Source organism: Eurosta solidaginis, chromosome 1, assembly GCF_040869045.1.
Source record: "Eurosta solidaginis isolate ZX-2024a chromosome 1, ASM4086904v1, whole genome shotgun sequence".
NCBI classification, from domain to species: Eukaryota; Metazoa; Arthropoda; class Insecta; order Diptera; family Tephritidae; genus Eurosta; species Eurosta solidaginis.
The window spans coordinates 88,874,027-88,888,009 of record NC_090319.1 but is presented as its reverse complement, the minus strand read 5'-3'; the positions used below and the strand labels follow the sequence as shown (position 1 = coordinate 88,888,009).

The following is a 13,983-nucleotide window of genomic DNA, read 5'->3' as shown; positions in this document are numbered from 1 at the left end:
GGCGATAATCACAGTTTGATGGCAAGGTTAAAACCTGGTACTTTTTATCAGAAAATACACTCTACCTGTGATCATTAGAGGGTGCTGCGGCTTATATTTGTTAATAAGTATACCGAAATGATCAGGATGAAGAGCTGAGTTGATTTAGCCAAGTCCGTCTGTCCGTCTGTCTGTTTGTATGCAAAATAGTCTCTCAATTTTTGAGATATCTTGAAAAAATTTGCTTAATTTAGGTGTCCGATAAGACATTTGTCGAAACCGGCCGGATCGGACCACTATAGCATACATAGCAAATATTGTTGTCTGAAAAATTCGAAAAGATCGGTCGTATATATAGCATACATATATCCATTCATATAAGACACTTTTCGCAATTTTTACACCAATTTAATAGCTAGAAGATGCTTACGTATATAGCATATATTGTTGTATGAAAAAATCATAGAGGTCGGTGGTATATATATTATATACCCCATATAAACTTTCATTTCTGCCCCCTTTTTAACGGCTAGAATCTTCAAATTTCATCAAATACTACGTTTACGTCATATATTGTTGAGATAAGTGATTCATAGTCATAGCTATTTCATGTGGACCACAAAAAATGTCAAACTTTGCATCCTCACACAAAGTAGCTTGGTACCATTTAGAAGACACTACTCATGTAGTACTAAGTAAACACAATGGAGGCAGCAATGGAGGCAACAATGGTTATGTTGTATTGTAATGATTTGGGGGGGGGGGGGGGGGGGGGGGTGCGATTATTGAACTCCAATATTCAGTATTGCAAAATGATCTTTATTTAGAGTACTTTGGGAGTAGTACTTCAAAATTATATTTCACTAATATCGTGTTTAAATCAAACTGATTACTAATTCCTCAGCTTGCGCTGCTTTTATATTCTCGGTTACCTCGTTGGCCTATTTCTCCTGAGGTCTAGACGTCTTACAGTTTTATCTCATGCATGGTTAATCTTAATATATAAAAAACACGTGTCACAAAATTTTTGAACCGATTTTGAATTTGTTTTGCACCCCTTGTGTAGTTTGATCTAACTTGAAAGATAGGATAGGTTATATCTCAGTTTATAGTCGCAATTTTCTTTTATTGTAATTTTTTTATTTGTTTATACGTAATAATAAAATGTTACGTATACGCAGTGGCACTCATGTTTCTGAGGGGCCCCGCGATTTAGAGGTACTATGACATTTTTTTTAATTCAGGAGAGTCTTTGTTCCATGTGCAATTTTTAAGCCGAATTTCAAAAGCAACGAAATCGAATCCTTTTATTCACTCCTCCCTCCGTCTTTTTCGCTTCATCTATCTCTATCTTCCTCTCACTCTATCTCTTTCTCAGTCTCCTTCTCCTTCCCTCTTTTCTCTTATCTCAAATTCTTCTCATTCTTCTTCATCATTTATTGCCATTCCAAGAGGTGATATCTATTGTTCCAGTCCCATTCCGAGTCCCAGTCCCACTCCGAGTCTCAGTCCCAGTCCGTATCTGGTCTACTTCCCGGAAAAAAGGATCGTAAATACTAATATAGGCAAATTTATATACCAAATTTCAGGCAAATCGAATAGTACGTATGTAAATAGGTATGTGGGTATTATTAATTCATGTCTTTATTTCGGTTTCGCATGCATATTTATCAGTATTGCCAGGTTGATGCGACTAAATAGAATATCACAATGAATATTACTTTAAAGCTCTCAGCAACAGATTTCATTTGATATCCATATTACACACACATTCTAGGGGTATCCGGGTCCACGTTTTGGCCTATATATCGAGACAGTAATCACCAGTAGGTATGAAAACTACCCTGTACTAAAGCACACATCAACAGCTTCAATTTGATACCCATAATGTAAAAACACATCCTAGTGTTACCTTGATCCACGTTTTGGTATGTATATCGAGACCCTAGTAACAAATAGGTATGAAACTTACCCTGTACTAAAGCACTCATCAACAACTTTCATTTGTTATCCATATTGTATAAACACATTCTAGGGGAAGCCGGGTCCACGTTTTGGCCTATATCTCGAGACCCTAGTCACCAATAGGTATGAGAACTACCCTTTACTAAAGCACTCATCAACAGCCTTCATTTGATATCCATATTGTATGAACTCTGTCTAGGGGTACACGGGCCCACGGTTTGGCCTATATCTTGAGACCCTAGTCACCCAGGGGTATGCAAATTACCCTATACTAAAGCACTCATCAACAGCTTTCATTTGTTATCCATATTGTATAAACACTTTCTAGGGATACCCGGGTCCACGTTTTGGCCTCAATCTCGAGACCCTAGTCACCAATAGGTATGAAAACTACCCTGTACTAAAGCACTCATCAACAGCTTTCATTTGTTATCCATATTCTGTAAACACCTTCTAGGAGTACCAGCGGCCACGTTTTCGCTTATATCTCGAGACCCTAGTTACCGGCGGGTACGAAAAATACCCCGTATCAAAGTACTTATAAACAGCTTCCATTTGATACCCATATTGTACAAACATATCCCAGGATTACCCAGATCCACGGTTTGATCTCAAGACCCTAGCCAGAACGGGATAAAAATTATCCTAGGTCTGTCTCCTGGTTCTAAGCTACCCCTCCACCAATTTTCAGCCAAATATGTTCATCCGTTCCTTCCTCTTCAATCACTCTTTATTAAAAAAAAGCGCATCAAAATCCGTTGCGTATTTTTAAAGGTTTAAGCATTCAAAGGGACATAGGGACAGAAAAAGCGACTTTGTTTTATACTATCTAGTGATGTACATCCATACATACCTATAAACCTACGCCCGAAGATAAATAACGCAGCGAATGCTATATATATATGTACGTATGTATGTGTCGCATCATCCTCACTCAAAAGCAATTAGCGCGAACAGTTCACAGCGAACAACCATACAAACACATTTTTTGGTAAAAATGTTACTTTTGTTTAAACAATTTGGCTGATATAAGAAAGGATCAAGTATTTTTTTTGATGCAGATCGAAGGTAAATAGTTCAAAGTTTCACTAAAAAGTAGAATTTTTTAAATCCATCCATCCGCTTATGAGTTATAGCTGTGTAAACAAAAATTTTATGATTTTTTACTACATTTTGGCAATTTGCCACGCCCCTATAATATATATCTTCAAATTATATTAACTGTACCATCTCACGTAGCTAAGCTTTCAAATGCTAAAAACCGTTTTAAAATCGGAGCATTCTGTGTGAAGTTATGTGCATACATGGCATTTAGCGACTTTATTTTATAAGATTTATAGATAGATTTATCTTAAAAATCGCTTAGGTATGTACATCTGTTCACTATATATTTCATATCTTATACAGCCGATTAAAGAGATGAAGTCTTCGGCAGTTTCGTCCTGATTTCTTTTTTTGTTGATTTCACTATTGAATTGGTAAATTTAGAATCAACAATTTGTGTGAAGTTGATTAAACGGTTTAAAATGGATAAAAATTTACAGAAATGTTGGTTGATTAGACAGCTTTTTTATCTCAGTATTACAATTAGGGTTTTATAAATAAAATATATTACAAGAAATAGCAAGAAAACTTCCCCTTAAAAATTTCGGAATCCAAATCGGTTTTAGACCCATAGTGGCTGCAGTAGAGTTGCTCAGAATGGTCCGTATGGAATTTTCCGCAAATGGATTTTTTTGTGAAAAATCTACGCGCTCTCCCTTTATAAGTCAATATTTTATTTTTCAAAAAATTAGCTTTGAATTCTTAATAAACTGAATTTTTATAACAAAAACAGTTAAAGGACCGTTATGTTTTAAAGTTAAGATGTTGTAAACTTAACACTGTAGTTAAAACGTAACTGTGATTACCCCTAAAATCTTAATTTATTATTATTTGCTTAGAATTTCTCATCTTCTAATCTTATCTCAATTTTGAAATATGTAGACATTCTTTGAAATATATCCGAATTAATATAACATAATAAATAAAAAAATAAATAAATTACCAAAGAAACCTTCTAATATGGTAGTCATCTCCGCATTGCTGTTAAAAACGCTGGATCTTTCCCCTGCGCGCATTTGCTTTGTGGTAGTTTTCAGAGTATTTTCCGATGGAGAAACCACCCAAATATGATTCTTATTGTCCCTCTTCTTTTCGTCCTGTGTTCATGTTAGATATTTACAGAGTTAGTCCGAGCTTCTATCTAGGCGGCGCTTCTCTTCCCATTTGCGTCGTGCTCCTTTTAATTTTGCCTAAAAATGACGGGACGGGACCTACATATTTTACGCCGACTCTGAACTACATCTGCAAGGCAGATGAGTTTTCACCAAGAAGCTTGTCATGGCAGATATACACTAGAAGTTTTTTCCAAATAATTGCCGAGGGGCGACCCCGCTTAGAAAGACTTTTCTAATTGAACAACTTGTTTCTAAACTTTTGATGTTGCTTTGCCCGGGAGTTGAACTTAGGGCTCTCGGTGTAACAAGCGGAGCATGCTACAACCACACCACGTAGAAATCTGTAGAGATTTTTAGTAAATTTAAGCACCTGGTGCAAGCGGGTGTGGTGCAGCACGCGGACATAATAACTCCTACCGGAATGAGATTAACATGCCCGCTCTGAGTGACTGACAGTTGTTTTACAAAATTTCACCTGTTCCTATTATTTATAATGTCTCAATGAAAACCAAACGTTTACAATGGTCCGTTACCGAGCGACAGAATATGGGTGTAAGAATACTGCCATTTCATTGCTGGGTATCCTCTCAGGGCCCAAACTCTCCTTGCCTAAGTGCGGTTTGTGCTGGTGTAAATAATAGGTATTTGTAATTATTCCGGAAGCAGCTTTAATGTTGGATCTAAGACTGTTATGAGGCAGGTGCAATAATCTCCGTTGGCGCCACACATGCTATGTGCTGAATTTTCTGTAGCTTATCACCTTCGGCTTCAGAACTCATTTCTAACCGAACATCAATTTAAAGATGTACAAAGAAATACAGGTTTACCGCACCCGCTCATCGATTGTTACTCTCAGTTGAACGGAGATAGGGTTAATATCTGGACCTTTATCTTTGGCAATTCAAAGCTAAGTTCTTTGTACTTACTCGAGAAGAGTAGTAAATCAGTATTGTTTTGATTCAGCCTTAGGCCAACTTTCTGTGCCCATCTTGCTATTGCTCTTGCCATGATTCTACACATGCCGGCAGGGATGACATTGTCAGCATATGCCATAATGTTTACATCGTTTGAGTTTTGATAGCCGGAAAAATACTCCTCAAAGGTAAGGGGAGCGTTCGCGAATAAGGACAGTCTTTGCCAATCATCATGCCATATCAATCCGGTACGCTCCGGAAAAGTACTTTCTGTCGGGCTGCCTTGGAAGCTGTTTATTTTACCATTCGAACCTTCGCCCCTGCGCTTTTTAGTAGCCTCTTGCGACAGGCATGCTTATGGCCTTTATAAGCTAGTCCCCTTAACCCGTCTTCAAAGGGATCTCCCCGTCATATCGAGCGCACTCCCTTGCTAAGTGCTTCAAGTCATTGAAAATACTTGCAACATCAATAAACACAGCCAGAAAAAAGTGTTTCTGCATGAAATACTTATATCCACTATAATCACATGACTTCCTCTAGCGCACTATCTATCTGTGAATGTCCATTCGAATGAGAAAGTTGACGAGTGCCTTCTTGAGATATTTTAAATAGGACGATTTGAGTCCTATTGATCTGAAATACTTGGTCAGCTTACGTTTCTTCTGAACTTCGAACTTTGGGATACAAACAAGTCCCCCACTTGTCCGGCCGGAACTAACCATAGTTTATGTGTTTTTCGAAATTTTCGATACCGAAAAAGTGAGCGTGGTAATAACCCGATATGACGCATTTGCAATAACAATGCGAGAAAATCATCATCATCATTAATTGGAGCTTAACCGCCTAAGCGATTTTAGCCGTTTCGTAACAAGTCATGCCAGCTATCCCTGTTTCGTAATAACTGAGGGTAATTGGGAGCAACAATCTCATACAAATCATTTATATACATATATATATACCTCCTTCACAGTCTCGAATTTATATCCGTCAACACCGACATGGCTGCCAAGTCGCGAATGCGCCCATCTACTTTTTTTTTTGCTTTTTATCTAAACCCGAGAAGGCAGAACTCAGAGCGCGTTTGTTCAGGCCAATCATATGAATATCATAAGCATACGCCACTAATAATAGATTCTACTATGACGGTTTAGTTCTGCTGCTAAAATTATATGCTCTAGCATTATGTTAAAGAAATCGGACGAAAGACGCCTTGTCTGAAGCATCGTTTAGTTTCGAAATGCTGATTTGAAGTCGAACTCAAATATAGTGAGAGTCGATTCTCTAACCGTGAATCTTCTCCAGGATCTGGCGCATGGCGAAGATCTGGTCGATAGTATATTTACTGGGTCTAAAATCGCACTGTTAAGGTCCAATCAGTTCTTTGACTATGGGCTTCAGCCTTTCACAAAGTAAGCTAGATGGAACCTTATACGCAGCAGGCTGATTCCGCGGTTATAAGCGCATTTGGCAGAGCACAGTTAACCACTGGAGGCATGCGCTTATTCGACCATATTTTGCATTGGAGTTGCTACATGCTCTTTACCAACTCCTCGCCTCCATGTCTGAACAGCTCTACAAGTAGTCCGTCATTACCTGTCGGTTTGTGATTTTCATCACCGGCGACTAGGGTATCTAGTTAGTCTTCTCCCTCGCTAGCTAGTAATGAGGAGAAGTGTTCCCTCCACAACTTAAACACACTCTGTATGTCAATTACCAGGTTGCCATATTCTTTAGGAGTCTGCCCTTGCTTTGAAACCTTCCGTCATCCGACGGATTTTTCGGCATGCATTTTTGGGCATTATTCCTATCACGCAGCAGCTGGAGCTCTCCGCATTCACACCGTTCGACCTCACGTTCTTTTCCTTCTAAATAGGCGTCTATCCTCCTTCTCCGCATCACGATAACACTCCAATTTAACGCCAGTGCTCGCCCCCAATGAATGCATACAAGGTGTAACAGGCGCATAGCGACCTCTCTCTCTCTAAACAATAAGAAAATATACAGTTCACTAAAAATAACAAAATAACTATAAAAAAACCGATTCGCCCGCCGAATCAACTAAGCTTAGACACAAATAAAAAACCATTTACCTCAAACGTATTACGAAAACTTATAGACTATAGTGGAGTTTTATATATCCTTACTTACTTACTTAATTGGCGCTTAACCGTCTAACGGTTATGGCCGTCCAGCAAGACGCGCCAGTCGCTCCTTCGCTCCACCAACCGGGAGTTTAAATCGTTTTCCACCTGGTCCTTCCAAAGGAGTGGGGGCCGTCATATACCTCTGCTTCCATAGGCGGGTTCCTAAAGAAACACTTTCTTGGCCGGAGCATCATCTTTCATTCGCATAAGATGGCCTAGCTAGCGCAGTCGCTGCGTTTTAATTCGCTGGACTATGTTGATGTCTGCGTATAGCTCGCACAGCTCATCATTAAATCTTCTTCGGTACTCGCCATCGCCAACGCGTAGAGGTCCATAAATCTTTCGAAGAACTTTTCTCTCGAACACTCCCAAAGCCGCTTCATCTGCTGTTGTCATGGTCCATGCTTCTGCCTACCTAGTCCAAAGTAGCATTTATTGACAAGATTGATTCTTCGCTGGATTTCAGTGCTGATGTTGTTGCTAGTGTTGATGCTGGTTCCCAAATAAACGAAGTCTTTTACTAATTCGAAATTATGGCTGCCAACAGTATCGTTGTTGCAAAGGCGCGTATGCGCTGACTCTTTGCTCGATGACAGCAGGTACTTCGTTTTGTCCTCATTCACCATCAAACCCATATTTACCGCTTCTTTTTCCAGTTTGGAGTAAGCAGAACTAACAGCGCGGGTGTTTAAGCCGATCATATCAATGTCATCAGCATATGCCAGTAAATGCACGCTTTTATAGAATATTGTTCCAGTGCGGTTAAGTTCTGCAGCTAGTATAATTTTCTCCAGCATCAAATTAAAGAAATCGCACGATAGGGGGTCAGCCTGTCTGAAACCTCGTTTAGTTTCGAACGGCTCGGAGAGGTCCATCCCAATTCTGACTGAGCTGATAGTGTTGCTCAACGTCATTTTGCACAGCCGTATAAGTTTTGCGGGGAAACCAAATTCAGACATAGCGGCATATGGGCAGCTCCTTTTCGTGCTGTCGAAGGCGACTTTAAAGTCGACGAAGAGGTGATGTGTGTCGATTCTCTTTTCACGCGTTTTTTTCAAGATTTGGCGCATTGTGAAAATCTGGTCGATGGTAGATTTACCAGGTCTGAAGCCGCACTGATAAGGTCCAATCAGCCGGTTCACGGTGGGCTTCAATCTTTCGCACAATACGCTTGAAAGGACCTTATATGCGATATTAAGAAGGCTGATTCCACGATAGTTGGTGCATTTTGCAGTATCCCCCTTCTTGTGGACTGGGCAAAGAACACTTAGATTCCAACCGTCGGGCATGCACTCGTCCGTCATGTATCCCTTTTTTATTAAAACACAGATATCATCTGCTAACGATTTTTTTATTTTTTATGAAATTGGTGTAAAAATTAACTTAAATTTTTTATTGTGTTATGTATTTTATGAAAAAAATTAATAAAACGCATAGAAAGTTGCCTTAAAATTTAGCTTTTTTCTTAGCCCTAAAAATTTGTATTTAGCCTCTTTTAGCTTTTTATTTTCGTCAGTCTAGCCTTTTTTTTAAGTTCTGGCAACACTGTTCGTGAGCAGCTTTTTAATAGCAAACTTTCCTTGTGTCACTGCGCGCACTCTTTTAATGCACAGAGGCGTATGCGTATTTTTGCTGCCACAAGGCAGTGATCCGAGAAAAATGTATTTAATAAATTTTGAATTTGATTAACTCAAATTTTGTAGTGAAATGCACTAATTCTAAGTACTGCATGATGATGGAAATCAAAAGTAAAGTAAATGCAAACTTGGTCTATAAATAGAGGAAATAGAAACGCAAACTATCACTTGTTGTTATTTTTGTGAACTAGAAATGACGGAAATTTTTATTCTTCATTTTGGGTTTTCTTTGTTTTTAATACACACAAGCATTGTACATACATACATACCTAAGATGTTATTATGTTGTTTTTATTATTTTGCACGTTTCGTTTACTGCCATCTAGACTTGCTGCTAGACAAAATATCTATTTTTAAAAAGGCATTACATTTTTGGCACTCTTTTGGCTTTTGACGTGTTAATGATTATTTGTTGTATTTATTTTGTGTCAATGGCGACTATGAAGTCAAAAGGCAATGCACAAGATAAAAAAAAACAAAAATTTTTGGCAAATAAATTACTCAGTATGTAAATAAAAATGTGCGTGTTTGTATGTTGTGAATTATATTATTTTAAAATACTATGTAAACTCATAAAAACATATTTTTTAATTTGTAAATAGTGGAATGACCTTAGTGGCTTCTTAATATGAAAAATAATATATTGCAGGGAAAATGGACTAAATATCTTTTTTTTTCCACATGTAATCACTAATGGCCAAAATCATCGCGTTAGCAACTGCAACAAGGCTTAAGACCTCGGGCAGTGGCGTAGTGAGGTTTTCTTGCGCCCGGGGAAAATATTTATTTACATTAGTAAAACTAATATTAATGTGCAAATTTTCCTTGCCTTTGAGGAAGCAAATATATCAATGATATCATCAAAATTTATCATTTAAAATTTTTCTTTTTCCACACTTAAAAATATTAGGTCACTTAGGCGACCTTGCCCCATCGTTGATAGTAAATATGTCAAAATCAGTTTTAGTTTGCTGAATGAACGTTCACAGCTAACAATTGATACTGAGATAGCCAAGAATTTATTTGAAGTGCCACTAGCATCTTCTCCATACGAGATTATAAAAGTAAGTAATTCTAACGGAGTTTTAGGTTCAATTTCTTATCTACTGCGAAGTAATATTTTCCAGAAATCACTTATAATAAAAATAAAATTATCAAGGAAGTTCTGAGTTGCGCCCATGTGAGTAGCGCCGGAGCAAGATACTCCTCTCCCCCCTCACAACGCCACTGGACTCGGGGCAGCTTGGGTGCAGACCTTATGGCCATTGCAGTATAGCGGCTTCTAATATCGGTCGAACGGAATATATGTTCCCTTGCCTAAGCTTCTAAAGAGATCTTAGGGCCACAATTGAGCCGGAGTGTTGGTGCCAGGGTGCAGAAATTGCAGAACATACTGTGGCGAATGTTAGCGATTTCACTGTGCTGCTAGTAGCCCTCCAAAAATAGTGCGACTAATCCCTAAAGAGAACGGTGTCCAATTAATCTCTTTTGTATACATTGTGGCTATAGTTCCTTTTGGGTGCAGTTGGGATTAGTCAGGTTAAAATCTATGTAGACCATTTTAATAGAACATACAAAAAAGCGGCAACGAAGTGAGTTAAATAAAAACGTTTATAGGTGGCTGATTAGAAGTATTAGTGGCCCTATACAAAACCTAATTGACTAGGACCATATGTTCCACTATCGTCGACCCATATCTCTTGGAATGAGTTGGCGAATTAATAATTTTTTTTTTTTCATAGATGTATTTAACAATTTTTTGCAAGTTTTAATATTGCATTTAAAATGTAAACAACCTCGTACCATACAAAAACCAACACTTTTTGAAGAGAAAAGAGATTAGTTTTCATTCGTTCCCATATGGTTATAAAGGGGATTGGTCCTATCGTTACCGTTCGGGTATAAATGGGTACAATTGGTCTCTCAAACCAAAGGGAACAGTTCAATGCATAAAAAGAGATCAAATCTGACATTAGTCTCATACGCCTTTGCGACTCAACCAAGACTAAACGCATTTTTTGCAGGGCTATTTTACATACACATACGTAGTCATCACCTAAAAGCAGACGTTATTACACACATACATACGCATTTATCTAGAAGACATTAAGATAAGTCTAGACCCTTGGAAAAATATGCAAACGAGGCAACAGTGAGTATAAAAGCAGCGCAAGCTGGGGAATAGTCAATCACTTCGATTTTAACACGCTATTAGTGAAGTACGCGAGTATTGTAATTGTGAAGTACTAATAGTTGTAAATGAAGGAGATATTGCTCTACTGAATATTTGAGTTTTTTTGTTTCGACAGCTCAGCGATTCGACAATAACAGAAGCTGCAAAATAATCAGGAATTTCTTAAAATTCGTTACAATACTGTCACGGATATTAGCATCACTAAGTTATACCATCACTAATAATCAAATCAAGTATACACATATATAAGGCAGCCCAGAGAGATGTCACACACAGATGCATTTACTTATACGCCTATGTGCGCCCGAGAGACTGTAAACTACAAACATTCACATCAATAATTCAATCTTTATGTATCTACATAAACGAATAAATAATTGCGTCTACACATATGTACCATGTACGAATACGAGCAGCGGAGAGTCAATGCGCAAACACATGCATATATCTGAGAAGTTTGAGAGCTACTGGACTAGTAGATTCTGGAAGCGCCTAAAAGATGTATAAAATTGTGCAATTTTAGTTATAGCTGAGAAGATTGAGAGCTCATGGACAATGCTAGTACATTCTGGAAAAATGCGAACGAGGAAACCAAAGGGTATAAAAGGCAACAGATGTAGAGGCGCTGTAATTCAATTTGAGTTGAGCTATCAATCAGTTTGATTAAGCACGCGATCTGGCGGCCAATAGTAGAGTTTCATTTGAGTTATCAATCAGTTTGGTTATTAAGCCAGCGAGTAGCAAAGTATAAGTGTTATTGTGAAGTACTTTAATAAAGGCCATTTTTCCATTGTTCAATATTGGAGTTATTTATTCAACAGTTTAGAGATTCGAACTTAGCAGAGGATTGCAAATAAGAGGATTTGCAGCAAATTCGTTACAATTGGTGTCAAAAGTGGGATTGTTGGATAAATTCCAGAGGACAACAAGAACATGGCAAAGTTCAGTGAATTGAAGATCCAGCAACTGAAGAAGGAGTTGGAGAGCCGTGGATTGAATACAAGCGGCGTTAAACTTGAAATTCAGGCACGGCTACGAGAGGCAAAGGAAGCAGAAGGAATTGATGTGGAAGAGTATGCCTTTCATCTTGATGGCGAGGAGACAACGAAAATTGAAGAGAAAAACGAAACATCGCAGACGGTTAGCAGCACAGACTTGAACATGATATTGGCTGCAATATCTGCACAAACATCGACAGTAGCATCAATGTCGTCGCAATTGGCATCCCAACTGGAAGCGCAAGAGGCACGTATAACAGAAATGTCATCGCAAATATCCACCAACATGTCATCTCAGACAAGAGCAGAAAATTTAATAAATTAGTTAGGAAGGAGATATTTAGAGTCACAATCACAATTACAGGACACTGTCCACTTCACCTAAAAGCGAAGAGAATGGAAATCCTCTTCAAGGACAGGTGTAGGAGCTGCCGCCAAGATGGCTGTAAGAAACGGCTCTGAGGGGGCCCGCGATTTAGAGGTACTATGACATTTTTTTTAATTTAGGAGAGTTTTTAGTTGTTCCATGTGCAATTTTTAAGCCGAATTTCAAAAGCAACGAACATCTGCATTTCGTTTTAATATTATAGTGAAGTGTGAAAAATAACAATCTATATATATAAAAAGAAAGGCTAAAATGTGTGTTAGTTGGTCGCCGGTGTTAGAAGAGATGCGTCGGTCGATTTTGTTCAAACTTTCACACAAGTTGCGTAAACCTCACGCGGTGGTTACTATGTATGTATTGGTTGCGATCGAAGTAGAGGGTCTCGAGATATAGGCCAAAACGTGGACCCGAGTACCCCTAGAATGTGTTTGTAGAATATGGATAACAAATGAAAGCTGTTGATGAGTGCTTTAGTAGAGGGTAATTTTCATACCCTCGAGATATAGGCCAAGAGGTGGGCCAGTGAATGCCTAGACAGTGTTTATACAATATGGATATCAAATGAAAGCTGTTGATGAGTGCTTTAGTACAGAGTAATATATTATCCAGAGACAGACTGGGACTGGGACTGTGATTAGGACTAGGACTGGGACTGGGACTGAGATTCGGAGTGGGACTGGGACTGGAATAAAATACATACCACCCTCTGGGACAAGCAATACGGTATGCAGAAGAATGAGAAGAAATTGAGAGAAGAGAAAAGAGAGAAGGAGATTGAGAAAGAGATAGAATGAGACGAAGATGGAGATAGATGAAGCGAAAAATACGGAGGTAGGAGTGAATAAAAGGATTATGAAAAAGTGAAGAGAGAGGGAGGGCAGAGTCAGACAAAAAAAGCTTATTAAAATGTATGCAGATAGGCCAAATTTAGGGGAGGACAACGCCTGCCGGGTCTTCTAGTATGTATATATAAACCGACGATATGTATCTCTCCATTTCAGTGGTATTTCATGTTACTCATACGCCATGGTCTTTCCACTTTTTCTTTTCAAGCACGAAAACAAAGCAAAGCAAAATTTTAAAATTTATTATAAATCAACTAAAAGAGTCCAAATATTCAAATGGCGGTATTCAACAGCACCAGAAAATATACGAAAATAAAGAATGCTAAAACAAACTTAGATAGAATACTTAAAATTGTGTAATGATATTATCATTGAAATTATTGCAAAATTTGTGAGGCAATTATTGCTGTCAAATGATGATGGCATCAAATGCGTGGAAAATCCAATAATAATTAATAGCGAAATAAAATTTGCTTGAATGCGATTCAATGCAAATTTATCGTGGGAATGTGTGGTTGAAAATCAATAAACAACAATTAAAAATATTATGAATTGCAAAGTGTGCAAATAACGCTGTTGGCAAGCAATAAAATTCGATAAATTCGTAAACACAAATTGGATGGCAATACGCGAGAAAACAACAAACAAAATAAAGAGGGGCATAAGTTGCAGGTACAACCGTTTACTCGACTGATTTCAGATA

General features: G+C 38.2%; 1 protein-coding gene across 9 annotated transcripts in view; it reads right to left on the bottom strand.

The window, feature by feature from the left end:
- Nucleotides 1-13,983, bottom strand: part of ClC-a (chloride channel protein 2) — a 247,584-nt gene that overhangs the window by 209,229 nt on the left and 24,372 nt on the right. The gene's annotated exons all lie outside the window — the stretch shown is intronic.